This window comes from Dendropsophus ebraccatus, chromosome 9 (assembly GCF_027789765.1).
Source record: "Dendropsophus ebraccatus isolate aDenEbr1 chromosome 9, aDenEbr1.pat, whole genome shotgun sequence".
Lineage (NCBI taxonomy): Eukaryota > Metazoa > Chordata > Amphibia > Anura > Hylidae > Dendropsophus > Dendropsophus ebraccatus.
Genome location: NC_091462.1, coordinates 100,118,253 through 100,127,683, shown reverse-complemented (window position 1 = coordinate 100,127,683; position 9,431 = coordinate 100,118,253).

Genomic DNA, 9,431 nt, shown 5'->3' with positions numbered 1-9,431 from the left:
TTGTTTCATTTCCTACAAAAAAAAAGGTTAAAGCTCTTCCATTACATCGTGCTTTAAGAGATTTTGCCAACCCATAAGGCCCGTTCTGATGAAAGGATTGTTTCTCTGTCCTGTGGATACAGAATCATGCGCTCCTAAGGACCATCGGCCTTGCCGTCTGATGACAATTCAGCTCTTGAAAGAAAGACTAATGTGACCCTTAAAAAGAAATCATGTGGTTTCCCCGGCTGTGTGTAAAGCAGCGACTGCTGGGCCCAACACAATCTGAAATCAATCGGAGAAAACCTTAGGTGGATCAGGCTCAGTCACTTATTGTCTGCTAATGGGAGCCGAATCAAGAGGTCTTTCTCGGAAGTAACAAAAATCTTTTGGAAATCCAACAATAGATCTTATGGACACTAACAAAAAGAGTAAAGTCCCTGAACTGACTAGACCAGGGGTAGGGAACCTTGGCTCTCCAACTGTTGCAAAACTACAACTCCCATCATGCCTGGACAGCCATAGCTAAAGCTTTGGCTGTCCAGGCATGATAGGAGTTGTAGTTTTTCAACAGCTGGAGAGCCAAGGTTCACTACCCCTGGACTAGAACATCTGGATCATGTAGACACCATGGGAGACATTTATCAAGCTTACGGCCAGGGCGTGCGCCAGGGAGAAGGCACAGATTCGCCCTTTCTCCCTGGCGTATGCCTGCCATATCCCCCACTCACCCAATGGGTGGATGGGGAAGGGGGGGAGGGGGTGGCTGCCCCTCATTTATTATGATTTACGCCTAAATCATGATGGAAATCCAAACCTGCTCAGGAGCAGATACAGGCGGAGCAGGTCAGGCCAAATTCACTGTGCCAGTCTTCATAAATCCCCCAATCATTCATCATGGGAGCCAGACTTATCCTATGTAAATTATATGGAGAACAGTATTGGGCCTAACTTGTTAATAATTGAATACAGGAGTTTCAAGAATCTGATGGCCGCAGGTATATAGAATCCATCCTCTATCAATGCCGTCCGCCTTTACAACTATTTGTGAAGAATGGGTCATTCTCCCCGATGCCATCATTGTCTGATAGCCGCACTGTGACAAGTCACTTCTTCTTCCAGCTGTAAGTAGTATTATTGAGATGTGAAAGTGGTCAGGAACTCACATAGAGGAGACTACAAAAAGTTCTGGGGGGGGGGGGGGGGGGGGGGTTACAATGCATAAAAGTTGCAAACTATCTAAAGACTCTGCTTCAAACCTCAGAACTCTAGAAGACAGACCATCCTCCGCCTTTAGTAGGGGAATGTAATGTGATTCTCCATTGCTGAATTCCCAGTCTGCATCCCGATCCCCATTATGGACCACAGACCGTCAGTGCAGCTATTTATTTATTTATGTTTAAAATATCTTTATTTATAGAATTTTTTCAAAGCAAACCAAGGCGGGGTTCACACTACAGTTTTTTCATAAGTTTTTGCCAAAATTGTATGTATTTGTGTGCATCTGTTTTGATCCATTTTTCTATTGACTTCCATTATAAAAGAAAACGGATCAAACCACATCCATTTAAAAAATTTTTTATTTACATACACTAAAATAGGGTCAGCTACGTTTTTGTGTACGTTAAAAAAAGGATGCGTTTTCATTAGGGATGGTCCGAACCTGCCGAGGTTCGGGTTCATACAAACCCGAACTCTCGGCAATGATTCACGCTGTCTGCCCGTTCCGTAGAGAGGGTGGATACAGCGGGAGGACCGCCTTGAAAACTGGGATAAAGCCATAGCCATAGGTTCATACGAACCCGAACCTTGGCAGGTTCAGACCATCCTTAGTTTTGATCTTTTTTTAATTAATAAGTTAGTGGAAAAACGGATATACACAAATGCATCAGTTTTTTCATCTGTTTTTCATCCGTTTTTTGCCAAAACGTATAAAAAAAAGGATAAAAAAAAAAAAAAGTAGTGTGAACCCAGCCTTATGTCTTACACCAGTTACCCCCTGGAGAGCGGACAAAAAAAACACAAAACCAGTCGCCCTAGTTAGGAACCGAACACACTGGTGGTAACCATACACCAACAAAAGGATATTTACATGGTTGAAACCTGATAAACAGGTTTATCAGAATTATGTTGGGAGAAGACATCAAAGATCTCTATGATATGGAAAGAAAGAGAAGAAAAGAAGAAGAACAATTAACCTGACAGCCACAGGGGAAGAAGAGCATCTGTGAGGGGGGTCTATAGGCAAATAATTGGTTTGTAAAAATATCTAAAATATCTATTAGTACCAGGTACAGAAGAACAGGTCATGTTGGTTATAGACTTGGGCTGTGAAATATTCTAGTTTCATTGGGTCCCCTGACGCCATCGGGATTCCTGACGCCTCCACTGTGCTGGGATACAGAGCCTGCTTACATTGATTATATGTCTCACAGGGATGAAAAGGCCGGGAGAAAGGGAGTGTGAAGAGGAGGATAGTCTCCGAATTTGCTTCCAGAAGGAGATAATTTGTGGGCACTCCCAAAACATACATAAACACTCACCGTCCAACTTATGTAACTACCAACTTTTTATCCAACCTCTAGATCTACCAATTCTCTTCTTTTATTAAATTCCAAAATTTTACAAACAACCAGACACATCTCCCAATCAGGGAAGAATAAAAACACCTTATTCACAAATCAACACATATTCCCCAACCCCCCCTACATCCCCCCCCCCCCCAAAAAGAAAAAAAAAGAAAGAACCCTCCCACTACCCCCCCCCCCCCCGTTCCCCCCCTGTTCCCCCTATCCCACCCCCCTCCTAGTGTGCCATTATCATTTTATATTCATTAGTTTCTCTATAAGCCTGCCACGCATGCCATGTCTCATGGAATTTATCGTTGCTTTCCTGTATTTGTGAGGTGAGGTCTTCCATTTTATACATTTTCTCTACCTCTCCCAGCCACATTCTTATTGTTGGTATCTCTGCCTTCTTCCAGAATTTTGGCACACAAACCCTAGCTGCGTTAATCATATGACGGGTTAGTGAATTACGATATCGCCTCAGTGGAATATCTGAGAAATGCAACAAAAAGAGTTCTGGGGAAAAGGGCAGAGGGAACACCGTAAGACTTGAGATAATTCTCCACACTTCTCTCCAAAATCCCACCAAATAGGGACAGCTCCAAAACGTATGAATCAGCGTTCCCTCCTCCCCACACCCTCTCCAACACAGGGGGGAACATTCGGGGTAAATTTTGTGGAGTCGTTCTGGGACACGATACCATCTCGACACTATTTTAAAACTAGTTTCCTGGTATCTACTTGACCTTGATGAAGTATGAGTAAGTGCCAGTATACGTGACTTCTGTTGATCTGTAAATGTTCTATTCAGGTCTCTCTCCCATTCTACTAGATATGAAGGGTTAGTAGCACCTGGAGGGGTACATAGTGCAGCGTAAACAAAAGAAAGGATGTGACGTACAGGCCCAACTCCCAAACATAGCTGTTCAATTCCCGTAGGTGACCTACAAAATCTACTAGCACTAGGTAGGGTATGTAAGAAATGGCGTAATTGTAAGCAACGCCAATAGCCCAAAGGGCACGGTTCGCTCATACTCATCCAATCGGATATAGACCCCCATTGTCCGTCCTTCACAAACATTTTCGCCCTACCAACATTCGCCAAGTGCCATTTACGAAAAATCGGATCCTCATTTCCCGGAAGGAATTCTGGATTCCCCGTGATCGAATATAATGGAGAAGGATAGGGCGCCAGATGACCTCTCGATAAAAATTTACTACATAGTTTGAGCGTTGGAGTGATTGTCGGGTGAGTAGGGAGGTATTGCGTGGGTCTCAACATCCACGTTACTGTTGTTAAATCCGTTGTCGCCCACTCTTGTTCAAGTTTAACCCATATTTTATTATCCTGGTGGCGATGCCAGTCAACCACCCTGGTCAGATGGGAGGCAACATAATATAAATACATGTTTGGCACTCCTTAGCCGCCCTTTCCCTTAGGTCTTGTCAATACATGTTTGGCTAATCTAGAAGTTTTGTGTGCCCAAATAAATTTAACAAAAAGGGATGAGATAGACCGGAATAAAGTTGAGGGAATCGAAATTGGAAGGGCCTGAAACAAATACAGGACCCGAGGCAGTATGTTCATTTTAATTAATGAACATCTCCCAAACCAGGAGAATGTCCCCTTGTGCCATCTATCAAGGTCCATAGATATCAAGTCCAAAAGAGGGGGGAAGTTAGCCTTATAGAGCTGTGAGATTTTAGGTGTTAGATAAACTCCAAGATATTTCAGGGAGACCGCATTCCACTTAAACTGAAAAGAAGATGATAGAACTTGTACCGTGTGCAAAGGGAGAGAAATGTTGAGAGCCTCCGACTTCTGCAGATTTATTTTGTAGTTGGATAGCTCTCTATAGCACTGCAATTCCTTTAAAAGATTAGGAAGGGACACCAGTGGGTTAGAAAGAAAAAACAATAGATCATCCGCAAAAGCTGCCACCTTGTGCTCGTGACACTTTGAAATAAAACCCCTAATATCCTGATTTCTTCTAACATAACATAAAAACGGCTCCAAAGTGAGAATAAAAATCAAAGGTGACAGAGGGCAGGCTTGACGGGTTCCATTAAAAATATCAAAACAAGGCGAGAGAAGGCCGTTGACCGAGACCCCTCTTTGGGAATAACAGAGATATATGCCCTTAATGCATCTTTTGGCAGTTTTCCATCACTGGCCAGAGAGTTAAATGCCTCCACGAAATGCTCCTTGACAATGTGCCCAAGTTTCCTATAATATTATAGTGGAAAGCCATCCGGCCCTGGCGCCTTGTTTGTTTCAGAAGCTCCCACTGACGGGGGAGAGGCTCGGCATCCCAGACCCTGCAATGTAATCATCTATCGCGGAGATCGAGGAAGCAGGAAGAGGATGGTCTTCGGATGAGGATAGACCATACAGGGATTCATAAAAAGATCTGAATTCCCCTGCTATCTGCTTTGATTGCAACAACTTTTCCCCTCTTTTAGAGAGGATATGAGGGATAAAAGCACGGGCGCTCTGAGCTCGAAGGGCCCGTGCTAACATCTTGCTCGACTTATTTCCGAACTCATAGAAGCCCCAATGGCACCTGGCAAATGCCGCTCTAGCTTTTACAAACATCAAGTCTCGTAGTTGTGTACGTAGAACACAAAGTTGCTCAGCCACCCCCTGTGCCCCTGTGACCTTATGTCGCTTATCCAACTCTTCAATTTTACAAATAAGGGAAGAGATCTGAGCAGATCTCTCTTTTTTCAACCTTGTGCCTATTCTGATCAGGGAACCCCATATATAACATTTGTGCGACTACCAGACGATGGATGGTGGTACCTCAGATGTTTGATTTAGAGCAAAAAATTCTCGCAATTCCCTCTGGATCTCCTCCATCACCTTTTTATCCTTCAGGAGCGAGTCGTTGAGGCACCACCTCCATGTCCGGTTATCCTGCTCAGACAAAGAAAAAGTTAAAGTAATCAGTGCATGGTCGGAAAACATTATTGGATCAATATCAGTGCAAGTGACCTTTTCCAAGTAAGAGTGTGAAACAAAGAAATAATCTATACGTGAATAAGAACCGTGCACGTGCGAGTAAAACGTATAATCTTTAACCGATGGATTCATAAGCCTCCAAACATCCATTAACTGAAAAGTGTTTAGGTTTGTTTTAACTCAACTTACTGTTCTATGTGAAAGTGCCGAGTTACCTGAAGAGGTGCCTAAGGAGGGGTCTAGCACCATATTCATGTCCCCTCCAAGCACTACCATACCCTCTATGAATTCTTCCACTGTCAGTAGACAGGATTCGAGCGCTTGCTGTTGACCAGTATTTGGCATGTAAACTGTCCCCAGAGTGCATAAAGTACCCGCCATTTTCCCTTTCACAAAAAGGAAGCGACCATTCGGGTACGCCATATGTCCGATATATTCCCATGGGGCTGATCGTGTAATAATTATAGCCACCCCTTTTGTCTTGGTTTCCTGTGAGCAACTATGGTAGACCTCTGGATATCGATAGTTACATAGCTTTGGAACCTGGTCGGCTCTAAAATGCATCTCCTGTATAAAAGCGACCGTTGCTCGTTTACTCCAAAGAAGATTCAGCAACGCAGAGCGCTTTTCAGGCATGTTTAGTCCCTGGGCGTTTAAAGAGACACATTTTATCGCGGCCATTTACACAACTCTAATACAGATGATGAAAAGATAAGGGAATAGAGGTCGAGGGAGGGAGGGAAAATTAAAAAAAACAAAAAAAAAAACCCAAGCACCACACTAACACTCGTACACCCCCTTCACACCTGGGGGTTACCCCTATACGGGAGTGGTCGGAGAGAGCCCAAGCCCGCCCGCCTATCTACCCCGTATACAACACCACCCTGTGGGGGCGTGATCCAAAACCTCGGAGAGGTCAAAGGTCTCCCTCCTAAGCCCCAACACCCGCAGACCTATTTTTTATAGCGTTTAGCAACGCCATCCAGACACAAAGGCAAAAGGAGGGGGGGAGCGGTGGGGTGGTCAGGGCGGCATCCTAATAAATAAAACAAAATTACAGTTCCCTCCCAGTACACATCTTATCACACATTACATTTCCCTACTCAGGCCCCCCCCCCCTCCCCAAAAGAAGAAGAAAGAAAAAAAACAAAAACAAAGGAACCCCAAGGAGCATCAGTAACGTCTGGGTCAGGGCCCGACAAAACCTTCAGGACATGTCGCCCACCACCAACAATTCTATGTTTGGGAAAGCAACAAACACTACATTATTCCCAGGCCAGACTTCAAGCTATAAGATGAATTTTTCAATCCCAAACATGCCAGGGGGCTACTGCCCCAAAAGTTATTTTCTTGTTCCCATCGGTAATACTGGTACGGTCCAATCCGGGATATCCACAACCGGGGCCCCCAGAAAACTGAAGGCGCCTGGGAGATCTGCTGGGGTATTAACCCTATGGAAACCCCCTGCTTGTCTTAATGTCAGGTTAAAGGGGTATCCCCAACGGTAGGTGGCTCCTTTCTCCTTGGCCACTTGTAGTAGGGGTCTTAGCATTCTCCTCATAGTGAGGGTCCGGCGTGATAGATCTGCCAACAGTGTAACTTCCGCACCCTGTACTTCTATAGGGCCTCTCTCCCATGCCCGTTGCATAATAGTCTCTTTTTGTTGGAAGAAATGGACTCTACACAACACATCCCTGGGGCGATTCTTATCAGTCAATCTGGGGCCCGCAATCCTGTGCACCCTATCTAACTCAATATTTGACTCCTCCGAGTCTCTGAGATAGCTTTTGAGGATAGTTCTCACAGTCTCCATTAGTTTCTCTGGGCCAATATCCTCGGGAATACCCCTGTATCTTAATATTGTTTCTACGGCCTCTATTTTCCAGGTCATCCACCTGCAAGACCAGTTGCCGCAGAGAACTATCATGCTGGGAGATCTGATCTGGCAATTTCGCTACAGTAGCTTCCATAGCCTTTTGTCTAGACTCTAGTGCATTTATTGCTGCCACTGCTCCCGCACATGAAACTTTGATATCTGCCAGCTCCTTGTTAAATCTTACTTCCATCAGCTCTAGCTGAGCAGTTAAGTCAGTACGTGTAGGGAGCGCTTGTATCAAAGTTCTAACTTCTGCCAGCAACTCAGCTGGACTGCATGTTTCCGTCTTACCCAGCCCCTCCATACTGCCACTAACCGGGGATCCAGGGGATGTTGCTGGAGTCGACTTCGGCATTGTAGTGCCGGCTTCCACAAAAGAGGCTCCCAAGGACAGACTATCCCGCTGTTTGCCGATCTCACTCCTGGAGCTCTGCGGAGGAGAAGACTCAGCATGGTTTGGAGTCTGGACGAAGCAGGCCAGCGTCCCACGTGTTGCTTGAGTGGACTGCTGCTGTCCCGTCTTCTTTCCTCTCCCTGCCATCCTCAAGCCTAGGTGCACAGGCAGGTTCGTGCAAGCACTGGACCGGCAGTCAGCTATTCAGACGGCGTCACCGCAAGAGTAAGCTCAGGCTCGTGCGGGTGGTTCACGGAGCTCAGGCAGAGCACAACCTCACCCCGCCATGTCCTAACCACGCCCCTGCATGTGCGTTCTTCTGCCGACAATCTTCTGTCCCAACCTCTAGATCTAAAGAAGAGAAAAGATGGTAGAAATTGAGACTACTATTTAGAGAAAAAAAAACAAAAATTTTACACTAGAGGACATAGGAAAATGGAGAGAGCTAGATTTTAGCTGCCTGACTCTATTGTTCAAGGAGGAATAAGCTGCCACCAGAATAGACCTCACAGACAACACATGAACAAACTTATATGTGTATAAAAAATGTACGGCCGCCTTTGGCAAATGGATGAGAGATACTTTTATGTTTGATATCAAGCAAAAGAAGATCTTCCACGTTGGATATTTAGTTCTTCACAACGTTTCAAGTTGCGGTCTAAATCTCTGCTGCTCATAAGCTTCCAAAATCTTATTGGCGTGCTGCTGTAGGGTGGGAAGGAAATAGAAAATTTACTTTTGGAACTTTCTGTTCCTTGAGTCTGTAGGCGGCACAACATGACCCCTCTATATCATCACTATATAGGAGATGTTGAATTTTAGTCCACCAGACACACCTCTTACAACTGCAGATGTCACTATAGAGAGGAAAGCAGTGGAAACATTAGAGATAAGCAAACTTTAAGCACGCTAGGGTTCATCCAGACCCAAGCGCACCGCATATGATTACCAGTAACTGGAGAAGGTGGATTCAGCCCTAAGGAGTGCTGGAAAACATGGAGACTACTGTGGCTGTATTCATGTTTTCCAGGACTCCCTAGGGCTGCATCCACTTCTTCAGGGCTGCATCCACTTCTTCAGGGCTGCATCCAACTCCTTTAGCGTGCCTGGTCATCTAGACTTGGCATGCTCAGGTATGGACAAACCCTAACATGCTCAAGGTTTGCTCATCTCTAGTAAACATAACTGGGGTGATAGTCATGCAAGTGACTGAGAAATCCTAGTTTTAATACCCCTGGCACCATGATCACAAGGGACCAGAAGGCAACCCTTTCATGTTGAACACTTCCCCGGAACTTCCTCTATGCACAGACTGATGGCTCTTCTTATTAGACAAAGCTGGGGTAGGGGTCATACTTACCTGCCTGATCCTTAGCCACTGCTGTTCTGGTGATACCACTTCCTAGTCCCTGCCTTGACACAGGGAAGTGAACACTCAGCCAATCACTGGCTGCAGGGGTGAACTGCCTGGCCCAGTTATTGGCTGAGAGATCATTTACTCAGATAAAGACCAGGAAGTGTTGAGGAGCAGCAGGAACCAGAAGTTTCCTGAACAGCAGCAGCAGGTGAGTACACCTTTTTTTTCACCCTAATAAAAACTCCATATAACCTCTTTAATGGTGACTATGTCATCTATGGATAAAGAAAGTTTTT